General features: G+C 41.2%; 1 protein-coding gene across 3 annotated transcripts in view; it reads right to left on the bottom strand.

Moving 5' to 3' along the window:
• Positions 1-20,792, bottom strand: part of ABCC9 (ATP binding cassette subfamily C member 9) — a 128,403-nt gene that overhangs the window by 97,430 nt on the left and 10,181 nt on the right. For 2 of the 3 annotated variants that reach the window (XM_075210792.1, XM_075210793.1), the window contains exon 1: positions 2,147-2,343. The exons of the other annotated variant lie outside the window; for it this stretch is intronic. The gene's annotated coding sequence lies outside the window, so the exon portion shown is untranslated. Of the gene's footprint in view, positions 1-2,146; positions 2,344-20,792 lie in introns of those variants that run through there. 3 annotated transcript variants of the gene reach the window in all.

Raw genomic sequence — 20,792 nt, 5'->3', positions numbered from 1 at the left:
ACATCACAGGTCAGCAGTATATAACTCTTTATGACATCACAGGTCAGCCATATATAATTGTCTATGACATGACAGGGCAGTAGTATATAACTCTTTATGACATCACAGGTCAGTAGTATATAACTCTTTATGACACCACAGGTCAGCAGTATATAACTCTTTATGACACCACAGGTCAGCAGTATATAACTCTTTATGACATCACAGGTCAGCAGTATATAACTCTGTATGACATCACAGGTCAGCAGTATATAACTCTTTATGACATCACAGGTCAGCCATATATAATTGTCTATGACATGACAGGGCAGTAGTATATAACTCTTTATGACACCACAGGTCAGCAGTATATAACTCTTTATGACATCACAGATCAGCAGTATATAACTCTTTATGACATCACAGGTCAGCCATATATAATTGTCTATGACATGACAGGGCAGTAGTATATAACTCTTTATGACATCACAGGTCAGTAGTATATAACTCTTTATGACATCACAGGTCAGCCATATATAATTGTCTATGACATGACAGGGCAGTAGTATATAACTCTTTATGACATCACAGGTCAGTAGTATATAACTCTTTATGACATCACAGGTCAGCAGTATATAACTCTTTATGACATGACAGGGCAGTAGTATATAACTCTTTATGACACCACAGGTCAGCAGTATATAACTCTTTATGACATCACAGGTCAGCAGTATATAACTCTTTATGACATCACAGGTCAGCCATATATAATTGTCTATGACATGACAGGGCAGTAGTATATAACTCTTTATGACATGACAGGGCAGTAGTATATAACTCTTTATGACATCACAGGTCAGCCATATATAATTGTCTATGACATGACAGGGCAGTAGTATATAACTCTTTATGACATCACAGGTCAGCAGTATATAACTCTTTATGACACCACAGGTCAGCAGTATATAACTCTGTATGACACCACAGGTCAGCAGTATATAACTCTTTATGACATCACAGGTCAGCAATGTACAATAACACAAGGTATTAGTAGCACGTGGTACAAGTGACCCCAATCCCCCCTCATGGGTATGCCCAGGCTCCTCATACGACGTAGACTTTTGCTGTTATAGTCACCGCCTTTCAGCGTCACTCAGTAAACACCAATATGAGGTCACCAGGCATTTCATTCATCCTGGTAACTGCCCATCCTCCCAACACCCCCCTATTAATTCCAGTGAAATCTAAAATTATCTTCACTACAAATACATTTGCATTATGGAAATTATTAAAGGTTGTATATAAGTTCTGTTCAGTGACCTTTCAGGCATTAGAATGCATTTATCATCTTAAGAACACAATGTAACTATTTGAAGGATGAGAATTGACTGCAAAATATTTAATACATTCACAACATTTTGCAATAGTTGTTCAGAGAGCCTGTCCACACATCAATGTTCAGGGCACACACTGTTTTGTATTGTGAAAAATAAACACATTTTGGTCGATAAACAGTAAAAATAAACAGTGTAACAACTTGTAAACTTCACTGATATGAAACACATAGACCAGTAGCAGAACATACACTCACAGCAGAAATTCAAACAAGCTTTAATGTATCGAAAAATATAACCTAGCACAGAAGGATACAATATCAAATAGTAAATACTACAATATATGATCAATATAAAGCAAGACAAGTATTAAAATTTGTTGTGAATACACAGTATAAACAATAATGTTTCTTATATAGATCCAAACAGCAAACTGATATAATGTGTATTAAGAAGAAGTTACAGAAGATGCCATGTGTCCTAATAGAAACAATACAAAATTATATAGATTATCTAAAGAAAAGAGTATATGAAATCTCTGCAATGTGCTTCTTAGGAAAAGACAGGGGCTATAGTGAACACCAGGGGTTAAATAAAACATCACACAGATTTCTGTGTAAAAATATGATTGTAATAGAAACAAAACACCCCCGTCCATGGCAGTTAGTGGATTAAAAAGCAAAATAAGTGATCAAAGTGCATTTAAACCGTCAGATAACTGTAACCCTTTAATGTTCTGCAGACTCTACAAGTTGTTACACAAATCTGCTGGTTCCTAGTAACCTCCTGGGGACACAACACACACGTCTTGTACATCAGAGACACTTTCTTACCTTATGGGGGGAACACAGTTCAGGTAAACGTGGTGAGGGCTGGCCCGGGTCTCTGGGGGTTCTAGAACATGGAGTGAGCTGTGACTGGGATTATTTTTAGTCTGTGAGATCAGATGCTGCCTCCTATCCAGTTTCCTGGCCGTTCCGTCCTCACAAACCTCTCATCTCCAGACTCTTCACTTATTTGGAGCTGTGAGAATTTCAAGACCCAGCAGGAAACTAGAGACTCACCATCTGGGATCCCCTGATCTGGGGGTACTTCCCGGCCTCATGGGGCTCTACGTGCTAAAAGTAACATATGGGAAATATTCCTATATATTATATATGTAACACATGGGATACCTACCTATACATTATATATGTTACACATGGGATATCTAACTATACATTATATATGTAACACATGGGATATAACTGCCTATACATTATATATGTAACACATGGTATATCTAGCTATACATTATATATGTAACACATGGTATATCTAGCTATACATTATATATGTAACACATGGATATCTAACCATACATGATATATGTAACACATGGGATACCTGCCTATACATTTTATATGTAACACATGGAATACCTGCCTATACATTATATATGTAACACATGGGATACCTGCCTATACATTATATATGTAACACATGGGATACCTGCCTATACATTATATATGTAACACATGGGATACCTACCTATACATTATATATGTAACACATGGGATACCTGCCTATACATTATATATGTTACACATGGGATACCTGTCTATACATTATATATGTTACACATGGGATACCTGCCTATACATTATATATGTTACACATGGGATACCTGCCTAATGCCTATACATTATATATGTTACACATGGTATATCTAGCTATACAAACTATACGTAATGCATGGGATACCTGCCTTTATGTTATATATGTAACACATGGGATATACCTGCCTATACATTGTATATGTAACACATGGGATATCTACCTATATATGATATATGTAACACATGGGATACCTGCCTAATGCCTATATATTATATATGTAACACATGGGATACCTGTCTATACATTATATATGTTACACATGGGATATAACTGCCTATATATCATATATGTAACACATGGGATATAACTGCCTATACATTATATATGTTACACATGGTATATCTAGCTATACAAACTATACGTAACGCATGGGACACCTGTCTATACATTATATATGTTACACATGGGATATACCTGCCTATACATTATATATGTAACACATGGGATATCTACCTAATGCCTATATATTATATATGTAACACATGGGATACCTGTCTATACATTATATATGTTACACATGGGATATAACTGCCTATATATCATATATGTAACACATGGGATATAACTGCCTATACATTATATATGTTACACATGGTATATCTAGCTATACAAACTATACGTAACGCATGGGACACCTGTCTATACATTATATATGTTACACATGGGATATACCTGCCTATACATTATATATGTAACACATGGGATATCTACCTAATGCCTATATATTATATATGTAACACATGGGATACCTGTCTATACATTATATATGTTACACATGGGATATAACTGCCTATATATTATATATGTAACACATGGGATATAACTGCCTATACATTATATATGTAACACATGCTATATCTAGCTATACATTATATATGTAACACATGGATATCTAACAATACATGATATATGTAACACATGGGATACCTGCCTATACATTATATATGTAACACATGGAATACCTGCCTATACATTATATATGTTACACATGGGATAACTACCTATACATTATATATGTAGCACATGGAATATCTAACTATTCATTATATATGTAACAAATAGGATACCTGCCTATACATTATATATGTAACACATTGGATATCTACCTATTCATAATATATGTAACTCATGGGATATCTACCTATACAATATATATGTTACACATGGGATATCTACCTATACATTATATATGTAACACACATAGGATACCTGCCTATACATTACATATGTAGCACATGGGATATCTAACGATACATTATATATGTAACACATGGGATTCCTGTCTATACATTATATATGTAACACATGGTATATCTACCTATACAAAATATATGTAACGCATGGGATACCTGCCTATACATTATATATGTTACACATGGGATAACTACCTATACATTATATATGTAGCACATGGGATATCTACCTATACATTGTATATGTAACACACATAGGATACCTGCCTATACATTACATATGTAGCACATGGAATATCTAACGATACATTATATATGTAACACATGGGATTCCTGTCTATACATTATAGATGTAACACATGGTATATCTACCTATACAAAATATATGTAACGCATGGGATACCTGCCTATACATTATATATGTTACACATGGGATAACTACCTATACATTATATATGTAGCACATGGGATATCTAACTATACATTATATATGTAACACATGGGATACTTGCCTATACATTATATATGTAACACATGGGATTCCTGTCTATACATTATATATGTAACACATGGTATATCTACCTATACATTATATATGTAACACATGGGATACCTGCCTATACATGATATATGTAACACATGGTATATCTACCTATACATTATATATGTAACACATGGGATACCTGCCTATACATTATATATGTAACACATGGGATTCCTGTCTATACATTATATATGTAACACATGGGATATCTAACTATACATAATATATGTAACACATAGGATACCTGCCTATACATTATATAATGTAACACATGGGATACCTGCCTATACATTATATATGTTACACATGGGATTCCTGTCTATACATTATATATGTTACACATGGGATTCCTGTCTATACATTATATATGTAACACAGGGATACCTGCCTATACATTATATATGTAACACATGGGATACCTGCCAATACATTATATATGTACACATGGGATTCCTGCCTATACATTATATATGTAGCACATAGAATATCTAACTATACATTATATATGTAACACATGGGATACCTGCCTATACATTATATATGTAACACATGGGATACCTGCCTATACATTATATATGTAACACATGGGATACCTGCCTACACATTATATATGTAACACATGGGATACCTGCCTATACATTATATATGTAACACATGGGATTCCTGTCTATACATTATATATGTTACACATGGGATACCTGCCTATACATTATATATGTAACACATGGAATAAACACCTATACATTATATATGTACACATGGAATTCCTGTCTATACATTATATATGTAGCACATGGAATATCTAACTATATATAATATATGTAACACATGGGATACCTGCCTATACATTATATATGTAACACATGGGATACCTGCCTATACATTATATATGTAACACATGGTATATCTACCTATACATTATATATGTAACACATGGGATATCTAACTATAGATTATATATGTAACACGTGTTATATGAACATATACATTATATAAGTAACACATGGGATACCTGCCTATCTACTATATAAAAGCCTAGTGGCGTGTGTCTGTGTGTGAAAGAAAAAAAAAACAAGCTGCAGCGCCACCTGCTGGGCGAAGTTATACACTGACCTACTAAATTCTTAGTGTGTGTGGGGGAAAAAACTCAGAAAGGGCTGAAATTTGCTGCAGCGCCACCTGCTGGGCGGCGTTATACACTGACCTACTAAATTCTTAGTGTGTGTGGGGAAAAAAAACCCAGAAAGGGCTGAAATTTGGTATACTAAGATGTTTTTAATTTTTTAATTTAATTTGTTAATTGTTAAAAGTGTTTATAAAGATTTTAAAAAAATATATATATATTTCTTGAAGGAGAAGTGACAGTTGGGATTGGTTGGTGGTTGCCGGGGGTGACAGTGGGGAGTGGTTGGTGGTTGCCGGGGGTGACAGAGCGAGAGGAGTGCGATACTCAGGACCGCTGAGAGAGATCCCTGTGTCTGGATAGACATCTGGATAGATGTGGCGATAAAGATGAAGGATGAGGTGATGGAGAAAAATGATGAGGTGGTGACATGTGGACAAAACCACGTTAAAAAAGGGCGCTTACGTCGGGAAGTAACGCTCTTCCCCTGAGGAGGCCTGGGCTAGGCCCAAATGCATGACAAGAACCTTTTTAACACCTTAAGTAGCTTGATTTGACTAGAATGCATGAGTATCATGCACGGGTTAACTTGTACATTATATATGTAACACATGGTATATCTACATATACATGATATAAGTAACACATGAGATGACTGACTATCCATTATATCAGTAAGATATGGTGTTTCTGTATACACTTTATAAGATATGATATATCAGACTATACTTAATATAAATAGAAAATTGATCGTTTCATAACATTCCCTACAACCTGCCCCCTCCCCCCCTATTCCTTCCCATCCTGTCCAATCTCCTGGAGCGACTTGTGTACAACCACCGTCCTCACTTTCTCTCCTCTCACTCCGTTCTCCACTCCCTGCAATCAGGCTTCTACCCCCAACTGTCCATTTATATTGGTGATGTGTCTGTGTATATTATATCTGTGTATGTGATGGTATGTTGTGATCAATGATCTATTTACAAGCAAAGTCTATACTCATTTTTTGGACCTCTCTGCTGTTCTTGACACTGCTGATCACCCTCTTCTCCTCCACACCCTTCACTCCATTGGCCTTTGTGATACTGTTCTTTCCTGGTTAACTTCCTACCTATTGAACTGCCCCTCTAATCTCTCTACCTCACATTCTCCCCTGACATTATTTATTGGGGTCCCACGAGGCTCTTTTCTCACTTTACACCTCTTTTCTTGGAGAACTAATTCACTCATTCAGCTTCCAGTACCACCTTTACTGTGAGTACACCCAAATTTATCTCTGCTCCCCAGACCTCTCCTGTTCTACTCTATGTCATGTGACCAGCTGTCACTCTGTTACTTCCACATGGATGTCCCTAAAGCTCAAAGTCCAAAACAAAGTTTATCATCTTCCCAGCTCCTCTTGAATCTCCCTCACCCCAATACAACACTTTTATTGGCCTCTTAAGACCACCGCCTTAGTGTCAGATGTGAGTCCTCTTCTGCTTTATTCCACACATCTAGACTCTCTCCTAGTCCTGTCATCTCCACCTTGCCTGAGATGCAACCAAAACCGCTTCAAACCATCTTAAAAGACACAAGGAGCCTGATCTTCTTTTTTTGATGCTCTACATTTGCTGCACCACTCTGCAAATCCCTACGCTGGCACACTGTGTCCTCCAGAATCAATTCAAATTACTCACCCTAACCTACAAAGAATGTCATGCATTCCTACATTTCAAATCTCATGACAAAATGCACTTCTTGCCACCTTCTTAGTTCTAACGCTGACCTGAGCCTTGCCTCATCTCTGGTCACCACCTCTCACTGCCGCCTACAAAACTTCTCCCTTGCTGCTCCCACAATTATGGAAATCCCTACAAACAAGATTAGACTCTCCAACAGTCATCAAACCTTTAAACACTCTCTTAAAATCCATCAATTTATTGGAGCTAACGCTTCCATACACCTCTTCTCTTGGTGAACTAATTTCCTCATTCAGCCTATAGTACTTGCCTTGACCTCTCCTGTTCTATCTTGTGTGACCAGCTGTCTCTTTGTTATCTCCCCATGAGTTTCCAATGCTACATTAAGCTCAATATATCCACAACAGGGCTTTACCAACACAATTTCCTCAGTCTCCCAAGCCCATTGCCAATGTTTTACACTGGACTCTGACCTCTGCGTTATTCCTCACATTCAAAGTATTTCCCAGTATACACCCTCTTCGTACCTAAGATGCTACCAAAACCTTTGTATGACCATTCTCTTATCATCTCCTTCACCAACTACTGTAACCTCCTCCTATCTGCCATCCCCTCACCCATGCATCCCCCCTTCAATCCACCATAAGTGCCACGGCAAGAAAGATTTTTCTCTTTCACCAAGGCAAATATAGCACAGTATCAAATCCCTACACTGCTTCCCCATGTCCTTCCAAATCCAATTCAACATACGCCGCTACAAAGCCCTCAACAATTCTATTACAGTTTTCATCTCAAATCTCATATCAAATCCCTTCCACCCTCTGATATCAACCTCTGACCTGTGCCTGACTCTGGTATCCACCTGTCACCCTCTACAAGACTTCTCCCGTGCTGCTCCCCACTTATGGAATTCCCTACCGTACCCGATCAGTCTTTCACATTATCTGGAAATGCTCTCTGAAAGCCCATCTCTTTATTATAGCTTAAGTCATTCCCACCTATCTTATTTACTCTAGTGTACCCCCACACCTACTCTACCCCCCACATATACTACTCACACTAGTGAAACCACACAATTGTCCCAATATCCTCACTGTGCACTCTTACAATTAGATTGTAAGCTCATGAACAAGGCCCTATGAACCTTTTGTTTTCATTTCTATATTTATTTTGTCTACTTTGTATGTTCCTGTTCTATGTACGCCCTATTCTCCTCATTGCCCGGCACTGTGGAGCACCGCGGCACCTTGTGAATTAAATTACAATAATAATAGTAATTAGATATCAAGTTGCATCTGTCTGTTTACATCAATTCATTTCCATTTGCAGTATGTCAGGACAAAAGATGCCCATCTAAACAACAGATGTGGGGTGTTTGTATTTAGTACATTTTAAATGGAAAATTAGAGTATTTATTAATAGCTATCAGGATGACAAATCTGCAGCTTCTGTGTGATGATATCATGTCACCATGGACCATGGATCTGTAAAGAATGTTCCAGCCTTGTTGTATCCATGCCATGAAGTAATCAGGCTGTTCTGGGGACAAAGAGGGGTCCTACCCAGTACTAGAAAGGTGTGTTTAACAAAGTGACCACTGAATGTGTGTCTATACACATAACACATGGAATATCTGCTTATATGTAACAAATGGGATATGTGTATATATTACATATGTATCAAATAGGATATGTGTATATATTACATATGTATCAAATAGGATATGTGTGTATATTACATATGGGATATGTGTATATATTACATATGTAACTAATGGGATATGTGTATATATTGCATATGTAACAAATGGGATATGTGTGTATATTACATATATAACAAATGGGATATGTGTATATATTACATATGTAACTATGGGGATATGTGTATATATTACATATGTAACAAATGGGATATGTGTGTATATTACATATGTATCAAATGAGATATGTGTATATATTACATATGTAACAAATGGAATATGTGTGTATATTACATATGTATCAAATGAGATATGTGTATACATTGCATATGTAACAAATGGGACATGTGTGTATCTATAATATAAATGCTTAGTGGCGTGTGTTAGTCTGTCTGTGTGTGGAAAAAATAAAACCAAGCTGCAGCGCCACCTGCTGGGCGGAGTTATACACTGACCTACTAAATTCTTAGTGTGTGTGGAAAAAAAAATTCAGAAAGGGCTGAAATTTGGTATACTAAGATGTGTTTAATTTGTTAATTTAATTTGTTAATTGTTAAAAGTGTTTATAAAGATGTAAAAAAAAATATATATATATATATTTCTTGAAGGAGAAGTGACAGTTAGGAGTGGTTGGTGGTTGCCGGGGGTGACAGTGGGGAGTGGTTGGTGGTTGCCGGGGGTGACAGTTGGGAGTGGTTGGTGGTTGCCGGGGGTGACAGTTGGGAGTGGTTGGTGGTTGCCGGGGGTGACAGTTGGGAGTGGTTGGTGGTTGCCGGGGGTGACAGAGTGAGAGGAGTGTGATACTCAGGACCGCTGAGAGAGATCCTTGTGTCTGGATAGACATCAGGATAGATGTGGCGATAAAGATGAAGGATGAGGTGATGGAGAAGAATGATGAGGTGGTGACATGTGGACAAAACCACGTTAAAAAAGGGCCCTTACGTCGGGAAGTAACGCTCTTCCCCTGAGGAGGCCTGGGCTAGCCCCAAATGCATGACAAGAACCTTTTTAACACCTTAAGTAGCTTGATTTGACTAGAATGCATGAGTATCATGCACGGGTTAACTTGTATTACATATGTATCAAATGGGATATGTGTATATACATGCAATTACAAACATACACCTAGATATGAGTTGGTATATATCAGTATATATTATTCTGTATGAATATAATATGTTTAATATCAGCGGATTCCCCATGTGCTGCGTGTAAATTGCTGCATGTCAGCATGTGAATGACACTGATAAACATGTCAGTGAGGAGATCAGCTGACAGCTGCCATGTGGAAGACATGGAAATTACATCCTGATAGTGGGATTCTCCTGCGAGTTATCACCGGATGCTGCAGCCATATACGGGAGGACTTACAGCATACCATCACATACACAGATATAATATACAGACGCACCATATATATATGATATACAGAGACACACTGCCAATATACTATACAGATACACACCCCCATAAAATATATAGAGACACATCACCTCCATATAATATACAGAGATACACCAGTTATATAAAATACAGTAACATGCCATCTATATAATATGCAGGGGTACCCTCCTCCCATGTAATAAATATATAGAGACACAGACCCCATTTAATATACAGAGACTGATCCACTCTGGTATACACTAGTTATACATACGGCTCTGTGTCACACTGCAGCCAGCCTAGGAGCCCCCTCCCCTGCAGAATACTCACACAGAGCCGCGATCTGCTAGATTTCGAAGGGGATGGATGGTGCTGGGGAGATCTAGGGATCCTGTGATCATATGGATGGTGCTGAGGAGATCTAGGGATCCTGTGATCATATGGATGGTGCTGGAGAGATGTAGTGGTCCTGTAATAAGATGGACTTTGTTGATCCTATGCAGTGGTCTGACAGGAGACCCTGATATCAGCTATGTACAGGGGGATGGGAGAGACAGTGTATAAAGCATACAATGGAGCAGGGAGAGAGAGAGAGAGATGCCGGAGAGACTGGGATAAGTACATGGCTGACAGTACAGTAGAGTACACACTGTATCTATATATATATATATATATATATATATATATAAAATGCATGCTTATATTACATAAGAGTTTCTATAGTGTATTTAATAAATCCTTTTTATTTGGTATTTGATTATGTATATACATAAATTGGAACTTCCAAGTACGAACATTCACTGTAACAGGAGCCACACATCACTACACTGTGCACTATTGGACCCTGCTCCTTCCACTATATAACTCTCAGTCTGTGACCTCCTGCTGCCTCCATTTCCCTCCTCACATCATGTCACTGCCCCTGTCACATGCAGCCCTGTCCTCACTAACACATCACTCATCTCCTGATATACTCTGTGCTGCTGGCGGACCCTGCTCCTTCCACTATATAACTCTCAGTCTGTGACCTCCTGCTGCCTCCATTCCCCTCCTCACATCATGTCACTGCCCCTGTCACATGCAGCCCTGTCCTCACTAACACATCACCCATCTCCTGATATACTCTGTGCTGCTGGGGACCCTGCTCCTTCCACTATATAACTCTCAGTCTGTGGCTTCCTGCTGCCTCCATTCCACTCCTCACATCATGTCACTGCCCCTGTCACATACAGCCCTATCCTCACTAACACATCACTCATCTCCTGATATACTCTGTGCTGCTGGGGACCCTGCTCCTTCCACTATATAACTCTCAGTCTGTGGCTTCCTGCTGCCTCTATTCTCCTCCTCACATCATGTCACTGCCTCTGTCACATGCAGCCCTGTCCTCACTAACACATCACTCATCTCCTGATATACTCTGTGCTGCTGGGGGAGCCTGCTCCTTCCACTATATAACTCTCAGTCTGTGGCTTCCTGTTGCCTCCATTCTTCTCCTCACATCATGTTACTGCCCCTGTCACATGCAGCCCTGTCCTCACTAACACATCACTCATCTCCTGATATACTCTGTGCTGCTGGGGACCCTGCTCCTTCCACTATATAACTCTCAGTCTGTGGCTTCCTGCTGCCTCCATTCCCCTCCTCACATCATGTCACTGCCCCTGTCACATGCAGCCCTGTCCTCACTAACACATCACTCGTCTCCTGATATACTCTGTGCTGCTGGGGACCCTGCTCCTTCCACTATATAACTCTCAGTCTGTGGCTTCCTGCTGCCTCCATTCCCCTCCTCACATCACGTCACTGCCCCTGTTACATGCAGCCCTGTCCTCACTAACACATCACTCGTCTCCTGATATACTCTGTGCTGCTGGGGGACCCTGCTCCTTCCACTATATAGCTCTCAGTCTGTGGCTTCCTGCTGCCTCCATTCCCCTCCTCACATCACGTCACTGCCCCTGTTACATGCAGCCCTGTCCTCACTAACACATCACTCGTCTCCTGATATACTCTGTGCTGCTGGGGACCCTGCTCCTTCCACTATATAACTCTCAGTCTGTGGCTTCCTGCTGCCTCCATTCCCCTCCTCACATCACGTCACTGCCCCTGTTACATGCAGCCCTGTCCTCACTAACACATCACGTATCTCCTGATATACTCTGTGCTGCTGGGGACCCTGCTCCTTCCACTATATAACTCTCAGTCTGTGGCTTCCTGCTGCCTCCATTCCCCTCCTCACATCATGTCACTGCCCCTGTTACATGCAGCCCTGTCCTCACTAACACGTCACTCATCTCCTGGTGCTGCTGTGTACATTACAAGGAGTTATTAGTCTGGTAAAATCCACCATAGAACTGTTGAACAAAAAATATGTCAGATTAATTTTCAATTAGTAATGAATAAATTACTGTTGAGAAATGATCGATTATTATCGGTTACTATGGGATGCAGCACAGGTTCATTGCAAAATGTGCTTATATGTGTAACTATCTCAGTACATGCTTTGTGCACACCAAAAGTAACTGTACAGTAAGTATAATTGCAGCTTATTTTACAGGTTACACTGAATCTATCAGTGCCGGCATAAAGTTCTGTAAAACTCCCGCATTAAAACCGAAACAAATAAATAAATACTTAAAATAATGAAATAATAATAATTTATGTTCACAGTAGAAAAATAGATAAATCTGTGCATCAGCCCTTTTGCCGTTTGTAAGTAACTCTGGTGCAAGGTCATAGCGATGAGGGGGCAGTAGGGGGCATTTGCCCCTAGACACCTGTCTTCCAGAGTGCTGCCCACAAGTTGGGAGAGAGCCGTCACGTGTTCAAAGCTGCCCCCTGTGTGTGACTGTGGACTGTGCAGTCCACCACACTCCTCTCCTCATGTCGCCGTTATTAGAGTTGTCTGACGTCTGTTTGTTTATTGGTCTCATAATTACCCCTAAACATGTCTCTTGCATTATACATGAATGTATTATTAATGCTGGCCTGCTGCCTGCTACGTCTTCCCATGTTCTGGATGCAGCTCTCATTGCGCCATACAAGTAAGAAATATTTGTTGATAATCATGAAGTTTAGAGGCTGCAATTTATCCAACAGCGGGACACCAAGGATAATACAAACCACGATGTCTATTACCGTGCTTAAATATATAATGACTCTAATCATCATAATTACATATCTAGTTCATGGCAGTGCTGCTCCCCATGAATAGCCCCTGACACGTGTATGACAGAGAGACGTAATAGTGTCCCTAACATGATGTTTGACACCAGTGTTCCCTGACTAGTGGATTATTGTGACTCCCCCTGGATCCACAGCGATAACAGTATCTATGGTCTAGATCCTGACTGCACCCTGGAGAGTGCTAACACGGTTCTAATGTGTTTGTCCCCTGTTCCCTTTAATATTTAATAGTTTGTCTTAGATGTAAAGAAGTGTCTGTGTAAACCAGGCCCGCTGGGCTTAGCGGGAGAAGTGTTCCATATAACTATATACACCAGACTTAAGAGAGGAACCTAGAGAAAGGATTACAGACAAGGGGCGAGAGTCGGAAGTACGGCCGTTTGCATAAAATCCGCTAATAAAATTTACACGCATCTGCACTTGCACGTGTTTGCGACGCAAGAGACGGGACGAGGAGAGAAGGGCGGTCTAACATAGGCAGAGTACAGTAAGGGGTTGTTTGCATCATTGTGACCTGAACCGAGACGTATATACAGGGCCGTAACTAGGGCTGTGCGTCAGGGGCGACCGCCCAGGGCGCAACGCTGAAGGGGGGCGCAGTTTAGGAATATTTTAGGTTCACTTGGTTAAAATTGAGGGCTAGGGGGGCGGCATTTGTCTTTCTTGCCCCAGGCGCTAGAATTCTAAGTTACGGCTCTGCGTATATACACCTGTCAACGCCGTATCAATTGCGGTGCCTGAGGGCTGATGTCACCACTATCTAGCAGCTTCTGATTGGCTGATTAGGAGCTAGTCTCTGAAGCCGATGTGTTTTCCTCATTGATCGCACATATGTTATAGGATTTTGTGGGCCTATTTCAAAAATACTTTTGTTGCCAATTTCATTCATACGCGAGAAGATTATATCTTTATTTACTGTAAATAAGAACCTATTTCAGCATCAGCCCCAACATCTCCCTATGACAAATAAAAGGGGTGCAAATGTATTGCCCTGGGCACCGTGTAACCTTGTTACACTTTTGTCACATTGACTTATAAAATATAAAGTTATTAAAGGGTCCTCCGTCTAAAATGTTTCTTAAGCATTTTTATGTGACACAAATGGACATACATTCACCTCTAAATGTAGTTATTATTTTAATAACTTTTATAACAAAATAACTTTTAGCGCTAACATGTATAAGGCCATGATCTGATTGCCCTTCATCTCTGGAAGTCAGATAACTATCGTAGATGGGTACCCAGGCCGGCAGATGCCTATAGGATTACATACTACCCAACCGTCCTTCTAAGCACACCACACAGTGTGACCACACCTCCTCCTGACATGACCACGCCCCCATCACAGTGTGACCACACCTCCTCCTGACATGACCACGCCCCCATCACAGTGTGACCACACCTCCTCCTGACATGACCACGCCCCCATCCGAATGCTGCCTATCCAAATGTTGGGTGGTATGGGATTATGTAAATTATTAGGATATTACAAGTCACCTAGTTTTCAGTTCACAGACAGATTGACTGTATGTTCTGTGGATGCTGGATGAGCATAATTAGGGTACGGATGTATTGCATTATTTTTTCATTCTTTTTATGCTTTGTTTTATCTAAAACCCAAGTTGAGTTGGTGAAAATAGTTGGATAACGAAGCACAAAATTGCAAGAAATAAAGTACATATAATGGGAAGACAATCTATAACAGGAGTAAGCAGTAGGGTTAACGTCCCTACCCTGAAGAATTTATAATCCTAAAGGGTGATTATAGACAGGCAGCAAGACCGGTGGTGACCGGTGCAGGGGTCTGAGTGATGGACGTGGTAAAACCGTAAGTGACCCAGGCGCAGAGGGCAGCGGACTTACAGAGGGTCAGAGCTCCAGAGGTTATAATATAATAATAATATAAATAAATAATATAATGATAATGTCACTGCTCTTTGATCACACACAGTGGCAGAACTGCAGGGCCTGGACCCTCACCAGCAATACTGAGTGAGGGTATAACCCTACGGGGTCCAAAGGTGAGGTGGACCCACCAATACTGAGTGAGGGTATAAACCTACGGGGCCCCGAGGTGAGGTGGAACCGCCAATACTGAGTGAGTTTATAACCCTACAGGGCCACGAGGTAAGGTGGACCCTACTGGGCCCCTAAGGTGAGGTGGACACGCCAATGATGAGTGAGAGTATAACCCTAGAGGGCCACAAGGTGAGGTGGACCCTACTGAGCCCCTAAGGTGAGGTGGACACGCCAATGATGAGTGAGAGTATAACCCTAGAGGGCCACGAGGTGAGGTGGACCCTACTGGGCCCCAAGGTGAGGTGGACACGCCAATGATGAGTGAGGGTATAACCCTACAGGGCCACGAGGTGAGGTGGACCCTACTGAGCCCCTAAGGTGAGGTGGACACACCAATGATGAGTGAGAGTATAACCCTAGAGGGCCACGAGGTGAGGTGGACCCTACTGGGCCCCAAGGTGAGGTGGACACGCCAATGATGAGTGAGGGTATAACCCTACAGGGCCACGAGGTGAGGTGGACCCTACTGGGCCCCTAAGGTGAGGTGGACACGCCAATGATGAGTGAGAGTATAACCCTAGAGGGCCACGAGGTGAGGTGGACCCTACTGGGCCCCAAGGTGAGGTGGACACGCCAATGATGAGTGAGGGTATAACCCTACAGGGCCACGAGGTGAGATGGACCCTACTGGGCCCCTAAGGTGAGGTGGACACGCCAATGATGAGTAAGGGTATAACCCTACAGGGCCACGAGGTGAGGTGGACCCTACTGGGCCCCTAAGGTGAGGTGGACACGCCAATGATGAGTGAGAGTATAACCCTAGAGGGCCACGAGGTGAGGTGGACCCTACTGGGCCCCAAGGTGAGGTGGACACGCCAATGATGAGTGAGGGTATAACCCTACAGGGCCACGAGGTGAGATGGACCCTACTGGGCCCCTAAGGTGAGGTGGACACGCCAATGATGAGTGAGGGTATAACCCTACAGGGCCACAAGGTGAGATGGACACACCAATGCTGGGTGAAGGCATGGCCCTGCGAGCACGGATGTGAGGTGAACCCCACAATACTGAGTAAGAGAATGGCCCTACGGGTCCCGGCAGTGAGTGGGACCTGCCAATGATGAGTAAAGGTTACGACCCTACAGGGCCCAGAGGTGGACTTGGTAACACTGTGTGAGGTTAAGGCCCTAAGGGGCCTTGAGGCGAGGGGGGCGCATGCGTTAGACTGAACATGCTCAGAATAGGCTCAGGAGGCTAAATGACCTATTCCATATCCAGGTGAGGTGGAACCAGCATATTATGCTATGGGCCCAGTGATGCCCCTGATCACTGTTTCGCCCCTGATCGCACAACCATATTTACCGGAGCTTAGCCTCAGAGCATTATCACCAACAGGATCGGAACACTACATTTCCGGGCCCCACTGTTAATTTACATTGGTTGGGGGTCTGTCCCCTGCGGCCCCTGCTCTGTGATTAGATGATGGGATTACCCTACAATGGTCACCAACAAATACATATAAATACAGGTGGTCGGTGCTTAATTGTACATAAAACAGAAGTGGAACATGTATGACCTGTGCTGGGGGCGATTAACAATTATTGTTAAATATTATAGACTATATTAAAGAAGTGTGGGGACGTTGTTCCTGTGTGTTCCAGCAGATGTAAGCCCTGCAGATGGTATATCAGGGGTTCCTTGGTACTCCATCAGCTACTGATCTCCCCCAGGGGCTGACTGGTAAACTTCAGCCCAGGGGGACAAGATTCAGCTCAACAGTCTATTAGGAACAAAAAATGCAGCCCAAGGTAGGTCACGATGGGACCAGCCCGGCCCCTCTGCCTCCCCAGCCCCCATCTCCCCTCATCCTTCAGCTGCTCCACATTAGACACATGTTATCAGCCTGATGATACAATGTAACACTGCGTCCTCCTCACAACCCATTGTCATCTGTTTATCACATTGCAATAAGTATCTGAGATCACATTCTAATCATATCAAGAAGGTTTTTCTGGGAAACATAAACAATACATTGCAACCTTTCCATGGGACGTTCTGCTGCTGTAGTAAAGTGTTTAAGTCATAAAATGAAACATGAGAGGATTCTGTATTATTTAGGACGTCTGCTGCTGTTTTACATAAACAGTCATCTCAGTAAAACATTCTCATAAATTGTGGCTGGTTTACAAAGGATTAAAGGTTGGGTTTAAAGCCCAATATGCAGCTGCCCCTGACAGTTTGGTTCCTGTGATTTCTCCTGCATGGCTACTATATGCATTATAACTATTAGACCTGTATATTATAATATAGGTACATGTATAATGCACTTGGTGATGTCATCACTTATAACAGAGAATCGCACTACGCATACAGAACTAGATAAATGGCGCTGCGTATACATACATAAGAACAGATACTGAGAACTGCACCCAGTAGAACAGAACAGCTGTTATATATATATAAACGGACACAAGCTAGTGCTATGATTTAAAGAATAACATAGTATGGAAGACAACAGGTGAGTGAGGGCCTTACAGTATGCGCACGGGAGCAGCTAGTTAGCAGAGCAGCAAACAACGTGGTTTGAATTTCCGGAGGTAGGAGGTTGTACTTTCATGTAACAGTTATACTGTTGCACAGGGTGCCTCTGCAGCATTTTCCTCCTCTCTGCACATCTCTAGTTTGCAGAGATGTCTTCGGAGAGCGCAGAGTAAGCATTAGCCTTGATTTGTGCATGACCTATATACCTGGATAAAGGGACATTTAATGTCCCAAGACGTTGGATTAGACACCAGGGGCCTGATTCATCAAGGAACTTAAATGAAGAAGTTTCTTATTTCAGTCTCCTGGACAAAACCATGTTACAATGCAAGGGGTAAAAATGAGTTTTCTGTTTTGCACATAAGTTAAATACTGACTGTCTTTTCATGTAGCACACGCATACTTGATAGCTTATTTGTACACTGAAATTTAAAGTTGATATCTGTGTGCTACATGAAAAACAGTCAGTATATTTAACTTATGTGCAAAACGGAAAACTAGTTTGCACCCCTTGCATTGTAACATGGTTTTGTCCAGGAGACTGAAATAAGAAACTTCTTAATTTAAGTTCCTTAATGAATCAGGCCCAACAACTTGCAGATCCCGTGACGGAGTGTTGGATCTAGCTATAATGGGCAGACTATGCAGAAGTATAAAATGAAGGTGCTTTGCACGGCCCATCGTCGGCGTGTCCCCATTAGATTGAAAGTGAATAGATTATAATGGAGTGTCCTAGTTTTTCATCCTATCCTTGCTGCTGCTTTTGCCGTTTCCCTTTAAGTCTATGTTAATTCCCTTCTCCTCCTGGTCTGTGACCTAAAGAGAGATAATAGTAAATTTACTCTGTTTATTCCAGGGCCAAACCACCAGCTCCTCTTGCATCACTCACTGCTCTGTGCTCCGTGCCAGCTCTCAGCAGAGATGACTCTACCTCTGTCATGTCTAAAGTCTGCTCGGATCAGCTGAGAATAGCAACAGGTCAGGAACAATGTTCTTCCCCAATTGAGCAACATCCTCGGTGAAACATCTCATGGATAGGTCATAGGCTGGGGCTCTGACGTCAGACCGCTGTCAGTGGGCTCAGGTCTGCACGTTCACGGGGAACTGTATATTTTAATGTAAGAGGAGAATGAATTAGTGCAATATCCATACTCGGAGGCATAACTAGAAACAGCAAAATGTGTAAGGCTCTTCATTAACATCTCCTTATTCCCTCTGGCTTACTGAAGCTCCATCTACTGATCAGTTATAGTAGCCAATGACAGGCTTACTTTTGGTTACTACGACAGCAGCTGTAGCCTCATCACTAGAGGGAGCTTCAGTAAGCTCAATGGTAGACAATATGGGACCATTACAAACAAATGCAAGATATTGCATGCTTATTGAGACATATGAATAAACTGAGAAGTACTTTCATACTCCCATTGCGATTTGTACCATTTTTCTGCATTTGGTTTGTACAATGAGTAAACATCTGGCAACATTTGAACAAATATTTCCTGGGACCGGAAAATAAAAGCGCTGCAAGAGTGACTGGAACCGGAGAGATGGGATTGGAAGGGACATGTAAATTGGTGGGCGTGGTTTCAGTGGGAAAGAACAATCATCGTGTTACCCAAATTTTGCTGTGTGGCCCGGCGATGCGGATTCCCCCTGAGTGGAGCATTCTTAGCCAATGATAACCCAAGTCATGGCTGGGGTAATATTTTTACAACTGAAGTTAAGTGATGGCGTACGTTAGTTAGCGCCAGACCTCAGGTGGGTTATGAATGGCTGATAAGTATGTGGGTGGAGTTATCTTTATGAATTAAGACATCCTATTTTATAAAACAGAATAAATAACGTGTAGTTTTTCTTACAGTGGAGACAAAAGCATAAAATGAACAATAATCAAATTATCAGTGTTTTCGAACAATAAAACCAGATATTAATAATACCATCACTAAGAACTTTAGAATATAATGAACCATATTTGAGTTAATGCTACATTGTTCTTTTACAAGTCCCTTAAATCACAGGGTTATCTAATAACATCTGTGACTAAACCTTAGTGTAAATACTGTGCACAACCAGAATGACCCCTCTGCACAGATTACATGGTAAATAGCATCTCTGGGGTCGGATGAATTAATATATTTTCCCAGATGATGTGGTGAGAAAATGCTGCTATCCTGCATGTTGGTGGGAGAGACCGCAGCCCCCTCTCTCACTGAATCCCATTTAATCCCCCCGGGCTCTCACCCTAAAGCAATGTACAGTTTACACAGAGCCGTGGTTTATGGCTTTTTGGGGAAAATCTTGTTTCCGTTTCTCCAGGAAAACCAAAATTCCAGCTCTGTCATAGAAACTTGCTCAAGTGTTTAATGATATTTCCATACATTGAATGCTAATACTTCCACTAACTACGTCTTTTCATCTTTTGTTATAGGATTATTGTTTGTTTGTTT

The sequence above is a fragment of the Mixophyes fleayi genome, chromosome 4 (assembly GCF_038048845.1).
Source record: "Mixophyes fleayi isolate aMixFle1 chromosome 4, aMixFle1.hap1, whole genome shotgun sequence".
NCBI classification, from domain to species: Eukaryota; Metazoa; Chordata; class Amphibia; order Anura; family Limnodynastidae; genus Mixophyes; species Mixophyes fleayi.
Note: the sequence above shows the minus strand (reverse complement) of the source record. Positions and strands in the feature narration are given on the sequence as shown.